The following is a 14448-nucleotide window of genomic DNA, read 5'->3' as shown; positions in this document are numbered from 1 at the left end:
TTATGGCTCTGTACATGAAAAAATCGTAATAAAATGGCCGCACGGCGGCCATATTGGATCGTATCACAAATCAAATCAACGTGCATATGTATGACATATGAAGTAATCCTTGTACCAAGTTTGAATGGAATCACTGCAGGCATCTCTGAGATATCTGCGTGAATGGACGGACGGACGGACGGACGCACACACGGACGCACACACACACGCACAAACATGATCAAACCTATAAGTCCCCACGGACACTAAAAACCAAGATCCAGGAAGGTGTGTTGTTATCGCTGAAGGATGACAAACCTACACTATTAGGTTGGTTTGATATCTGAGACGAAGCTTTCAACTTGCAACTATTGAAAGAAAATAAAGTAACACAGCATCTGGAAGTCAAGTACTACAGGTTGTGTTCCTGGGATACACTGGATTCAGATTTCCAGTTTGCCATTTCCCATGTACATTAATAAAGGCATAAGAACTGCACACAATTTTCTGGTATCTAATCGCTAAACTCTATGATTTTAACTTCCAAGTAGACTACCGGTATATTCTGCAAGATGGTGGGGAAGAAAACTGGCAATTCTCTGAGTCAAATTTCCAGATTGCTACAAGACCAGTCAAAATCTAGTTAACCAGACCTCATCTATCATCCATGCAAAAGATTTCTCCCACAACATGAAGAAGTTGAGAAATGCAGTCCTTTCTAGTGGTCATGTTGAAGGACAACATAAGAGAGCCTTAGTGAAGAATGGTCTACCTATTGAATGGAATCAATGGGTGAGAGCAGTCAAATGGGATAGAGATGTGAACAGTGGACATATTTATCAGAAGATTTCAGATACTCATCTAGCACCAAGTAATGCTGAGAAGATGTGTAATCATCTTGCTGAAGACATGTTGAATGAAGACATGTTGCATCTAATGAAATGCTATCAGTCTAGTCTGTCTGATGGAACACAACTCAACAGTGTCATTGAATTTCTTGAACAAATAAGTAATATCATATCAGTGAGCGCCATTTTACAAGTGGTATAGCCACAAACTGATGATGTCAAATCGCCGTACACAAACACAGGTGCATTGTAATTATAGCACTTTGAATTGTTTACAGCGATTTGCCGTCATTAATTTGTGGCTATACCACTTTTAAAATGATGCCTATCAGTGTTCCGGGATCACAGAATAGTGATATCTATGAGTGATGACAGACTTCAGAAACTACGATCAGCACACCTGTGGTTCAAAGAATGGCGTCAAGAAGTAGCTTCAGATCACAACACCCCACCTGCTAAAAGACAGAAATGCTACCTTCCACTGAATCCTTGGATGACACAGAATGTACCGGTATGCTTTTGGCTTTTGAAAAGATATGCAGCCTTCATCTGCAACATACCCCAAACAGTGGAATAGTACCAGCACGTTTCAACTCAGACACAGCGGAAAAACACTTCTGTCAAAGTGTGGGCTGCACAATGGTAATGAAACACATAGTAGCTATGCCACCTATTTCAGTACAGTTCATGCTATAATAATTGGACAGTTGTTGAAGTCCGGGGAAAGGAAGTCTAATGCAGGCATTTCTACCACTAAGCCATTTAACTTCTACGTTAGAGCAAGAAACAGGAAATGACAATGATGCACAATGTAAAGAAAATATACTCGGTAAAGGTGTCATTGAAAATAGTTTGCCTTGGCCAGATTTTCTGATAGGGGAAGACAGGATGATTCTTTTTTTATAATATGAATCGAAGACAGAATATTGTTAATTTAAAATTTGACATACTGTATACTGAAATCAAGAAGAAAATCCACATTTAAATCTGACATACTGTATACTGAAATCAAGAAGAAAATCCACATTAATTGGCATGATTGGGTGATTACAATTTTACAAGACTAGTGTATTCTACTGCCAAAATAATTTAACTGATCATACCTGGCATAGCTAACAAGTTGTCTGAATTGCACCAATCCGCATCATATCTAAGTGAAAACAATCTAACAGGTTCCTCTACTGGAGGCAATGGTCTGTGTAAGCGTCCTAGAAGAGATGTTGTTTCTTCTGATGCATATCCCATGGCAAGTTCATTTACTACATTGATTAAATCATCTACAAATAAATCAAAACAACAATAGGTTTTGTTGAGTGTTCATCCACTCCCTTTATGCTAACACAGGTTTTATACCGGTATGTACATATGTACATATCTAGCTGTCATCTGGCGGACTGACAAGCCACGTCGTCCCAGCCTGATGTCAATCTACAGCATGTTGAAACATCAAATATTCTGCTTCTTAATACAGGTTGTATGCGTACATATCTAGCCGTCGTATGTCATCTGTCCGACTGACAGGCCAGGGCAGATGATGTCATCCTTGTCTGATATACTATGACAGCAAATAATATGAATGAAATGTACATGTAATGTTGTTGCATAGGTGAGTCAATCAATTAAATACATTGCTCATTTGACCCCCAGTTTCTGTCACTTGAGTTGTCAGGTTGTGTTTCTGTTTGTCTTCTATGACTAGGCATTTGATAGTTCACTATCATTGTAAAAATATAGCCATGAGATTGTTTGATACAATTGTATTCAATTTTATTCATAGTCATCATTATTTCCAAAGTGGTTATCCTTCCTGCATTATATCACTCCTGAGAGGGTAAAGTTTCCCTGTGGATTATTTGTATTTAATACAGTTGTTGATGGCAAATATCCATGAACAATTCATGCTAAATAGTTGTTTTAAATGAAAGCATGATGCATGGTGCATTAGACACCCTCTTTAAAAATGGAATGAGGCATTGGATGATTGCTAGATTGAGTCTCTTAATCGCTTGTAAACAGGAAGACTCAGCATGTGACTCATTGTGTATCTGTACATATGAGTGTTGGCGAGATATTTTCATTTTGTATATGTAAAAGAAATCACAAGAAACAAATGTATGATGCACAGTAAAGGTATTAGGAAAATACCACAAAGTATGCACTTGGACAGAGCATTGTGGTTTGCCCTCAGCTTTACATTGGGTGATACACTGTATGCTGATGTCCTTGTGTATACTTTGTGGTATTTTCCTAATAATCTCATAATATAACCATAACCAGTAAATTGATATTGTAAGACTAAAGGTATCAGCATATTACTGTATGTATGTAAAACACCTACATACATACAGTACTTAATTCATCACTGCAAAGATTACGCACCCCTCGGCCTCATACCAGACATTTACCATGAAAACCAAATGGAAGTGTGTTAGAGAAATACAATGACCTGACACTGACATTTAAACATGTCAAAATGATTTAGAGTACAAAAAAAATCAATTTGATATGCTACTGTAACTTTGATTTACGCAAGAAAACTAAAATGCGTGGGTGTCTGGTAACCAACCTACCTCAGATATTTTTTGTTCTCATTTTCTGAAACCCACATTTGTTTTTATTTTATGCCTCAATAATAAGAAACCAATCACACCAGTACACAAACCTTTGAGTCCATTCAGAAATTTCTGAACTTTTTGGCCCAGTAGCCATGCACTGATATTCATAATAGGTAATTGTCTTGTATTAATGAAACCTTTCCTGAGTGAGTGGCGTGTCAGTTTGGACACAGCTTATACCCTTCGTATCTCTCAAACATCTGTCCCTCCAAGTCCTCTCTCTTTCAACACTCTATCTTACCCTCACTAGAACATTTACCTCAAGCAACCCTTCTTGCACTGCCCCCATAATTCTCCCCATCCTCAACATTCAACTTACCTGTTTACAGATAAGTTCCAGTCTACTTTCTAGAGTATTTCGACTCAGATCTTACCATGCTGTGCAAGCAACACTACACCACCAGATCTGTGTGGAAATTTGAGAAAATTAGTACAATTGGAGAGTATTTGGTCTTTTCCTTGACTTGTCAACACTCACATGATGCATATTAGCTTATTATGAAAACATCACTACATCAATGTTCTCAACAGCCTTGAAAATTAGATAGATGGATAATTTTCATAACAATATAAATATAATTTGAATGTTTTCATGAAATACATTCTTTTGTTTGGTTATTAACATATGAATAGATTGTTCAAAACAGAGAGATGGCAAACCAATCATCACAATCAGTGTGCCCTCTAAGGGAAGGTGAAAAAAATTTTGAGTCGAATTGAAGAAAACTTGATTTGCTGTGCGTTACGGCATTCATGAAAATGGTTTTAACTTATTTTTTTTTTTTTTTTTTTTGAAAAAGATAAATTTATTTCAACATAGTCACAAATAAAACAAATCTACATAACTGTGAATGCGTTAAAATTACAATGCGTCTTGTGTGAAAAAACAAATAATTAGCTGTTTGATTACAAAGATCATCATATGAATGCATTCAGGATGCATTCTTCTCCTTCCAGTCTTACAAGGCTTGAAAACTTTGTGATAAAATCCTCAGTTTTGTTCATCATCTTATAAATGAAATACAATGTATTCATCCATGAGGAGAGATGACATTTCAATTGCATGACATAGGATTGAAGGGAAACTTTAATCCCATCAAGAGTAACCGACTTTCGAATATTCCAAACTGTATATTTTACAAAGGAAGTAATACAGTAAATAATGTCAGATGTTGCATTATTATCATTTTCGATTCCTGCAATTGCTAATCTTTTGATATTGATATTATTATCAAAGTTGTGGTTTCTGACAAAGAAAGAAATACATTTCTGCCAGATTTCTTGAACATATTTACACTCAAATAAGATGTGTTCCAGTGTTTCTTCTTGGCCACAAATATGGCATTTCCCATCACTTAAATTGAAAGTTTTGGCCAAGCTTCCTGTGACTAGGCCTCGATGGAAAATCTTCCAATTTAAATCATTTACTGAATTGCTGACAATTTCTGTTGAATTAAGACGGCTGAATAGAGTAGCTTTGTAACTGTCAGTAAGACTTAGATTCTCAGCCCATTTTTGACCAATCTGACCTCTGACTGCATGCCATTTCTTATCAACTAATTTCCAATAAAGTGACTTGGTTTTGACCTCACTTTTTGTCAGACCATAATTCTCTAAGTCTAAGATATCATAGTTTTCTTCATTTTGGACGTTTGAAGAAATGATTTGTTTCCAGGAATCTGGAATAGCATTGAGGAGTGTTTCATACTCTGTTTTGATTTCCTCTTGCACATGTCTATTTGTACCTCCTCTAATTTTTGCAATTATTTCCCATTGTTGAAGCCAGTCATTTCTGTCATCATTCCAGATGTCCCTAAGCCTTAAAATTCCACTCTTTGACCATTTGTCATAAAAGAGGACACTTCCTTCATTCTTAATATTGTCGTTATACCACAGAACTTCTCTAAGAAGATTCTGTTTTGATGTTGGCAGATTCACTCTTGTAAGTCTAAGTGACTTCCAGGTATTTAACATATCCCCATACACCATTGGGGTTCGTTTGTTGTTGACTTTGAAATTAAGATGGAGGTAGTGATAATCACTATTAAGTTTATTGTCATAACTCGCTATGAAATATTTTGATAAGCTGGCCCATTTAAGGGTCCCCTTATCTGGATTTTTCTCAAATAGTTTCATAAGCCACTTTAATTGGAGTGCATTAATTTTTTCTTCAATGTCGACAACTTTTTTGCCACAGTCATCATATCTTTGAATGAAAATACCCCTTTTTATAACTTCTCGTTTACCTCTCCAAATAATTTCCATAATTTACTATTTGCTTCATTAATAATTTCCTTAGGTACGTGATCAAATGATGCCAGGTACCATAATTTTGATGCAGCCAGCATATTAGCTACTATTGCTCTGCCTTTAAACGACAGATTTCTAGTATTCCAGATCTTAAGGCAATTCGTAAATTTTTCCATCACTGTTTTCCAGTTTTCTCTAGATGTGTTACTGTTCCAAACCCAACTCCCAAGATCTGTAAAACCTTGTTTGAAAAATTGTTCCCTTCCACTGAATCAGTGCGGTTTTTAAAACTCCCAGCCCATAAACCTTTGGATTTCTTTTTGTTCAGCTTTGCACCTGTTGCTTTTTCATATTTGTTGAACATTTTCAATGACTGAGTAATGCTTTTCAAATTTCTCAAGTAAAGAGTCGTATCATCTGCAAAACTCTTAATTTTTTCCTCTTGTTTGTCTGGTAGTATGAATCCTGATATGCTGTCATCTTTACGAATATTTTCGGCTAGCACTTCTGCTGCCATGATATACAGAAATGGTGATAAGGGGCACCCTTGTCTCCCACCCTTATGAAGTTGAATAAAGCCATTGCACTTAATTTTGCATGTAGTATTGTTATAAAGAATTTTTATCCACTTGATAAAGTCAGTGCCAAAGTTAAATTTGTCAAGGACTTGAAAAAGGAAGTCTCTGTTTAACCTGTCAAAAGCTTTTGTTTGGTCAAGACTTATGACAATAAGAGGTTTATCAGTAAAATTAGCGTATTCAATAATATCTCTAGTAAAGACAATATTATCACCTATCTCCCGCCCGGGGATGTATCCACATTGATCTGGGCTACATATTTTGCCTATTACCTTCCGCACCCTATTAGCAATTACTTTTGCAAGAATCTTATAGTCTACATTGAGGAGACTTATCGGTCTCCAATTGTTTAAGTCTGCCTTATCTCCCTTTTTATAGAGCAAAGAAACTAAACCAAGTTTCTGGCTGTTCGTCAATTCCCCTGAATTAAAGCAAGCGTTAAATGTTTCAATTAGGTCAGACCCTAAAATATGCCAGAAGCATTTATAGAATTCCACTGAAAGGCCATCAGAACCTGGTGACTTATTGTTGGCCATTAACTTTAAAGCGTTAAGAGCTTCTTCCTGTGTAATTTGACCTTCAAACTCTGTTTATCCTGATTACTTAAAACAATGTTGGTTTATCTATTAATTCCCTCTGTAGTACGGTGTCAACATTTTCTTGTTTGTATAAGATCTTCATAAAATTCTGCTTGTATGTCTAATATAGAATCAATATCAGTGACTATTTTGCCACTCTTGTCTCTAACCTCCTTGAATAGTTTTTCTTTACCTCTCTGTTTTTCTAGATTGAGGAAATATTTTGAAGACTTCTCTCCTTGTTCAACCCATTGGCCCTTGATCGAATTTGCTGTCCTTGTATTTGATTTAATTCGTATGATTTTAACTGGTTTTTAACCTCTTCAATATCACTTGCGGATTGATCTGATGTCATCATATTGTGCAGTCTTTTTCCAACAGATTACGGTGTTTCTTATTACTTCTGTTTTTCTGTAAACTATACTTAATGGCCAATTCTCGAAGTTTATCCTTGCCTTTGTCCCACCAAATTGAAATGTCATCAAAAAGAGGCTTTTGACCTTGCCAAAATTTCCAGAGGTTTTCTACTTGGTTTTTGAAATGAGTGACATGACAGGTGACTGTTATTGAATTTCCATGTCCCTTTCCCACGTTTTACACCTTCTAAAGATTCCATATCAACTACAACTGGTTGATGATCTGAAATGACACAAGATAAAATTTCACACTTTTTAACCTCAGTAAACAAGTCACTCGTGAAGAGCCACCGGTCCAGTCTGACTTTTGTCTGATAGTTTTTTTTGTCTTTGCAAAGTCTGTGCCACGTGTATTGGAGAAGATGTGGGTGTAATCTTCTCCACACATCAGTCAAATTGAACTGATTCATCATAGCTTTAATCTCCTGTACACTACTATCATTACACAACCTAGCTGAGGATATCTTTGGATGTATCTACAACGCAGTTGAAATCACCACCACATATTATGGAATCTGATTCATGATCTCGTGAGGCTTTTTCAATTTCCTCACTGAGTAAATTGAAATAGTTTTTTCATTCTTTAACAGAGTTTGGAGCATAGATGTTCAGAAGTAAAATATTAACATTGTCATATTTTAACATAGCAATAACAGTTCGTCATAATAACAGTTAATGGTTTTAACTTAAAGTCAGCAGTTGGAAGTATAGCGCCCTCTATGGTCGTATGTCTTTCTCGATTCTTGGTACTCCGGTGTGAGTCAATGAGAAGACAATGAAAACAACAGTGGCTGTCTCCTTCCCCATTGATCAATCGGCAAGAGAAGTTAACTATCGGCACGTAGTATCACTGCGGAGACTTTCAGAAATGACATATTCAGATATTTTTTTGCCCCAAAACTACAGGGAAACATGTTATCTGTGTAGATTATGAATCTGCTTAGCATTGCTTAGCATATGAAAAAGTTATATCGTTATAACAAAAAGCATAACCCTTGGCTATGAATCTACTCCTCAATAAAGGCTATTTCAAAATAGAATTAGAAACATTTTTTACATATTTTACACATCAATGAACCCATTTAATGTCACTGAAAACACTTAACAGAATTTACAACACTCACATGTTATTGTTACATGTATGTAAAATTTGTACATAAAAATATTCCTCTCCAGCCTCTTTCAAAAACAAACATTTCAATTCTTAACTTAAGGATGTACGAACGGTAAAATTAATAGTAATGTCATTTCTCTAATTTGTCGATTTTTGGATTCTTTGTAAGTATTATCAAAATGTGTGATAAATACAGGGGTCACTGCTCTCGTTTGTGAGATACCGTACATGATCATGAATTTTGCCATTTATGAGAAAAAATGCTGAGTCAGCATTTTTCACCATTGCATTTTCTATGGACGAAATATTTCAATGCTGTTTATCTCAAAATTTATTTGATCACTATTATTTCTTTCTCTAAACTGAGCTTTGTGCAAATTTTCATGAAAATGACAATAGTAGGAATTGATGTTCCAGTAAATTTCAATGTAATCCTATGGGAAGTGACAAATTCCACACGCGCGTACTGCTTGTACATCCTTAAGAGTATTAGATTTGACATAGCTACACTGGTTACAATGCTATACATGTATATGTATTCTGTGTGGGAGAGATGATGTTTGGTTTTACGGAGTGTGTCAAGGTACATGTAGTGTGTGAAAGTCAATGAAGTGTACCCCCCGGTGCAGGGGGTGTCCAGCTTTGTTTTCTTACATTTTTTTCTGTAGCTCTAGGTTTTTCTCTTCTTCTCGTAATATTCCATGATCTTCACACGTTGTTGCTGGACCAGGCGACCTTTCTCTATGTTGAACTCTTCCTCTGCCTAGAAGAGCAGCAAATAGTATTTAACATAAACCTTGTTAGTCCAGGGATGTAGAAAATAGCCGGCAGCCGGCAAAAACAACCGGCTGTCAGCAAAATTTTGCCGGCTGTGAAAATTATTTGTAGATGTAAAATCGATGTCATTTCTGTTGCAGTGTAAAAAAGAGCCAAAATCTTCTCACAAATCTTTAAAAAATAAATGTAACTGCAACGAGAAACAGCAGTTTTTTGTATTTGTGTGTCCGAAAAATCAATCGTAATCGAGTACGAGGATGTACATATACGTGTGTGCGTTCACACGGAAATGGCCACTCGTGCCGGCACTTTAGCAGAGTGTCAGTGCATGGACTGGAGGTAGTCTACCTCCATGGTCAGTGCAAGTCCTACATGTACGCCGGAAATCGCAACCAAAACAACCGAGTGGAGTTCCCAAGCGGCCGTGCAATGCCAGCCGTGTTCCAGTATTATCGAAACAACTGAATGCGAACCGTGTTCAAGTGAATCTGTTGAAACAACCGAAAGGTTTGCTACTAGTGATGTCAATTCATCAGGTCGTGAATCAAACAACAATGTACAGTACGTGTTATCTCAGAGTGACTGTGAGAAAGAAATCCTAGCTGTGTTTAGCAGTGTATTCGATGGTAGCGGTGAGCGAAAAATCGGACTTCATTATTTCTATTTGTGCAGCAAAGGCTGCTGTTCTTCGATTCCGACGTACGACAAATATGGGGACAATTCTACAAGTAAATTTAAAGTTTCTCACGCGTGGCTATTGAACAGAAAATTGAGCTTTGACGAAGTTACCGGTTTATGGTGGCCAGTGTACATCGAAAAAACGAGACTATACAAATAATAAATGTTAAATGTTCAGAAATAAAAATACCTGAAGAGAGATCACCTGACTGTCCCTACCTTGTTACATCATACATGATGTAAAAGTGTGCAAGATTTGACCGAAAATTCATAAATGGGTCCAGGAGAGCCATTCTGGAGACTTCAAAATCAATAAAAGTCCGCATCGTAGGAGGGGGGACACCCCCCTCCCACACCCCCCAATTCCCAACGACCGATTTGTGGTCGCATTACGGACATTGCCGGCTGTCAACCATAATTTTCCTGCTGTGACAAAAATTTTCTACATCCCTGGTTACATGCACCTGTCTGAACATATTGTAGCAATGTTTTGATGGTTCTTGTACACATTTGATTAAGCAACATATCAAAATATCTTGACCTTTGATTAAAATTGCATTTTTGCTGCAAAATTATTAAAACATTCATGTTTTTCACATATCTAAATCAGAAACTTTCACAAATCAGCAATTTTTGATCATTTTTGGTGAATTTTACCCACAGTTTACATGTACCAGCATATTGACATCAGAAAGATATTATGAAATCAAAGACACCATGCAGTGTGAAATGACAAATATATTTTGACATACTTTTACACTTGACCAAATTTCCTGCATTGTCTAAATATTGAAACAAAGATCAAAGATTGTGAAAATTTATTTCACTTCTTAAAACCAATGATCATCAGAATTTTGAAATATCTTAGTCTAGGACACACTGCATGTAATTGCAGATTAATTAGAGATATACCGGTATATATTGATAGTGCTATTCTCCTTGATGTTATCTTTAACATTTAGAAGATGTAATATCATGCTCCCTTCAACACTGAACAGTCAGAAACAAACAGACTGTTCAGGTTAAGGTACGGTACATGTAGGATGTGCCGTGGGGACAGATATTCAAACTCTTAAACTTTTACAAGATTCTTTTGGGCAACCACTTGTAGGGCTCGAAATTAACTTTTTCCCTGGTAGTCCACTTGGGCTACCATTTTCTGGAGTTGGTAGCCTGGTGACAGTGGCTGGTAGCCCATGCATATTTTAGTTCAGTGATATCTTTTTTTCGTTAACCAGACAAGAAAAGGCTATTTGTCAAGAATCTGCCGATGAAGTGAATTTTCTAGTCATTTGATGTGAATATTGCACACTTTTAATACCTAAGGAAACAGGTATAATAGACTATAGTGATACTTAAAAGTTTGGTGACCTATTGATAACCCCTTTCCCTCTCAGATTTGAATGCAAATTTTGATAGTTATCATGACAACGACACTACCTTCTCAGCACTGAGACATACTGTAGAGGGGCTAAAAATAGACCATGGGCTTTCTGTAAGGAGGAGGCATAATTTCCGTGTTATTGCGATTGATCCATTACAATATGATCAAAATGCAACGAAAATTTCCGGTGCCTGTGCTTGAAGTCCGTCAGTTTGTTGCAAAGTTCCACCGCACAGCCGGTTGTCTTCGTAATTTGCATAACAAAGTCATAGTGTGGCCTTTCTGTGTCCAGCTAGGTTTGACTGCATTTAGATGCCGTCTGTTGTGAGTTGTGAATACCCAATTGAAAGCTAGCCATATTTTAGCTTGTCCCAAAGTGACGGACCGGACATAGCATGCCAAGTACTGACTGAATTCAGGTCCCAGCCTTTGGTAGTCCGTGTGGGCTACAATTTTCAATGATTTTGGTAGCCCCAGAGAAAAGTTGGTAGTCTGTGGACGCGGGACTACAGCTAATTTTGAGCCCTGACTTGTGGAGGCATCATTTTGAAACTTATGGAGTATATGAAATTGTTACCAGCTTAGTTTTTCTCTAATAGAGATAACACATATATAGCGGCTATTTTGCATTTCAAATGTCAGTAAATATTGGATAATTTGTTTCTCTTGTACCAAAATTTGCATGGTAACCCCCCGGATATTATTCTTGCTTTCAAAAGAGAAATGAAAATGGTTGAAAGTTTGAACAAAAGTTTACATCTTCATTTCTGAGGTGTGAACTTCCTGAATCAGCAATAGTGGGATCAAATTATGATTTGATTTTCCAGAATGATCACATTTTAGAAACTCCTGCTACAGCAAAATTTGGTAAACTCCTGTATGATTAAAACAAAATAGGGTAAGAGGTTTTAAATAGGGTTAGCCTGGTTACTGGAAGCAGACCGTGACGCTTTTTTGATTTGGCATAATTGATCATTGATCCTATTACTAGTATATTAGCCTAACTGTGGCACAGATCTTCAAGTTAACAGCTTCTTGATTGCAGTTCAGTTGGACTCAAATTTTTAAATTCACTTCTGAGACTCCTTGGTTAACGAGTGAAGCCACAACAATTTTGATAATGCCATCAAAACTGATGTATTGCAGCCACATAACAAATCTTATGCATTACCCGTACATAGACTGTTAGAAGTCAGTAATATATGAATGCGGACATGAATACTTCCAACAGTCTCAAAAACCAAGCATGGCATTTCACATATGTACATACAAGTGAACATACCTTTGCGTCAATTTCTTCGGCCTTTTCATTGGCTTCCTGGTCAAAGAAGGCCATCATATGTTTGATCTGAAACAGGACATTTAGGTTTATTTTGGTGCTGCAAATGGTCGGAAGTAACGCGATGCTGGTAGTAAAAAGTGTAACACACTTTTGCTTGGTACGGAACACCCGCATGTTTGCCGACCGGTAGCTCTGCATGGCATTGGCAGCGCTGTGTGCTACGTTATACAGCCTCCCCCATAGCGCTGCAGACTGCTATACGCAAAACCGGTGGTAGCTCCTCGGAAATACCGTTTAACGCACACAGGGAGGCCGTAAAACGTCGGTAACACACAGCCATGCCATTCAGAGCTAGCAGTCTGCAGGGTGGTGGGAGGCCGTATAACGCCGGTATTACACACAGCCCTGCCGGTGTTCTGCCATGTATACTCGTTGCCATCTACACTCTGTTTGACCTTTGATACATACACTGGCATGTCACTCCATTGTTATGCAAATAACTGCCAGTGTGAGTGTTGATGGCAGTGTAAGGTGCCATCTATGCTCTCTTGCCATCTATACTCCACTTTTATTAACAGAAAAAATATCATTTTCCCAATGTTAAAGAAATTGCAAAGGGATGTAAAATGTTTGATTTCATTGCAGATTCCACTGCACTGTGCACACCTAAGCTCACCAGTCTTCCAGATCGGATCTGTATGAACTTCACAGGGTGTACAGTGCATGGGTAGTGGCCCGGGTCCCGTAGCTATACTGGCGATTGGTTAATCGTGATATTTTTGTGTGAACTCACATTCTGAAGTTTGGTAGTTTTTTGTGTTGTCAGTCATGTTTTCATTGTTTTTTTGTGTTTTTTGTTTTGTCTCCGTAATGTACTAATGCTTTAATATATTTCAGATCCATTTCTAACATTTTTTTCTTGCAAAACGCCCGTAGTTTGTAATCTTGATTATTGAAAGCAATTGCCAACTGTACTCCAAGCATCCATTTACCAAAGTCGCTGACTGGCAGAATTTGTCAATGATTCCGTTAACTTTAACAGCAGTAATCGTCTTTATTCACTGTCCCTCTGGTGTATAAAAATATGTCAGTGCAGCTTTTACAATGAAGCTCCGTATCAGAAATTCAGTTCAGAACCTATCATATATAGGTAGTAATTGATTATAGATGACAACAAAGTATAGACAGCAAAAGAGTGTAGATAGCAGTGGAGTATAAATGGCATGTACACATGCCATCTATACTCCTGCCATCTATTCTCTGTACAACCATTTCTACCGGCCATACACTATACTTGCCCTCGATTTGTCGAGTCATTGTCAAACTTATTTCCAAAATTAATTAAATCCTGGTGAAATATAATGAACAAAGAAATAATGTACCGGCCCCAAGAAGTCTCTTCTCAGTTTTTTTATTTATTATAAAAAACACCCTTATTGAAGTTTTCATTGTTCTGAATCAAAACAGTATATGATTTAAATGAATTGGCCTTAGATCAAATGAATTAAGTTTAGAATCCATTGTGTACCTTTCAAAAACCTCTCTTTTGTCATAGTAATGAATAGAAATAGCAATGGAGTATAGATAGCAATTAAGTATATTTGTTGACAGCAATGGAAGTGCACTTGCCATCTATAATCCTGCCATCTATACTCCATCCATTGCCATCTTTACTCCCTGCAACCATTTCTACTGGCCACAGACTATACTAGCCCTCGATTTGTTGAGTCACTGTCAAACATAATGTCTAAAATAAATTGAATCTTCATGCCCTTGAGCAAGGCACATTACTCCTCAGTGCTCCACTGGGGTAGAGAGTTGTGGGTACCTCATCCTGTAAATGGGCTAGCGCCCGTTAGATGATGGACTAAATAAAAATTAAAAGAAAGAAATCTGTTTTACTTATTATAGAAATAAACCTCAGTGAAGTTTTCATTGTTCTGAATCAA

At 37.1% G+C, this 14448-nt stretch overlaps 1 protein-coding gene across 1 annotated transcript in view; it reads left to right on the top strand.

The window, feature by feature from the left end:
- LOC139115819 (nucleoporin Nup37-like) overlaps positions 1-14448 on the top strand; it is a 600123-nt gene that overhangs the window by 569773 nt on the left and 15902 nt on the right. The window lies entirely within an intron of this gene.

Source organism: Ptychodera flava, chromosome 2 (assembly GCF_041260155.1).
Source record: "Ptychodera flava strain L36383 chromosome 2, AS_Pfla_20210202, whole genome shotgun sequence".
Taxonomy (NCBI): domain Eukaryota; kingdom Metazoa; phylum Hemichordata; class Enteropneusta; family Ptychoderidae; genus Ptychodera; species Ptychodera flava.
The sequence above is the reverse complement of the archived record's forward strand: the minus strand, read 5'-3'. Positions and strand labels throughout refer to the sequence as shown.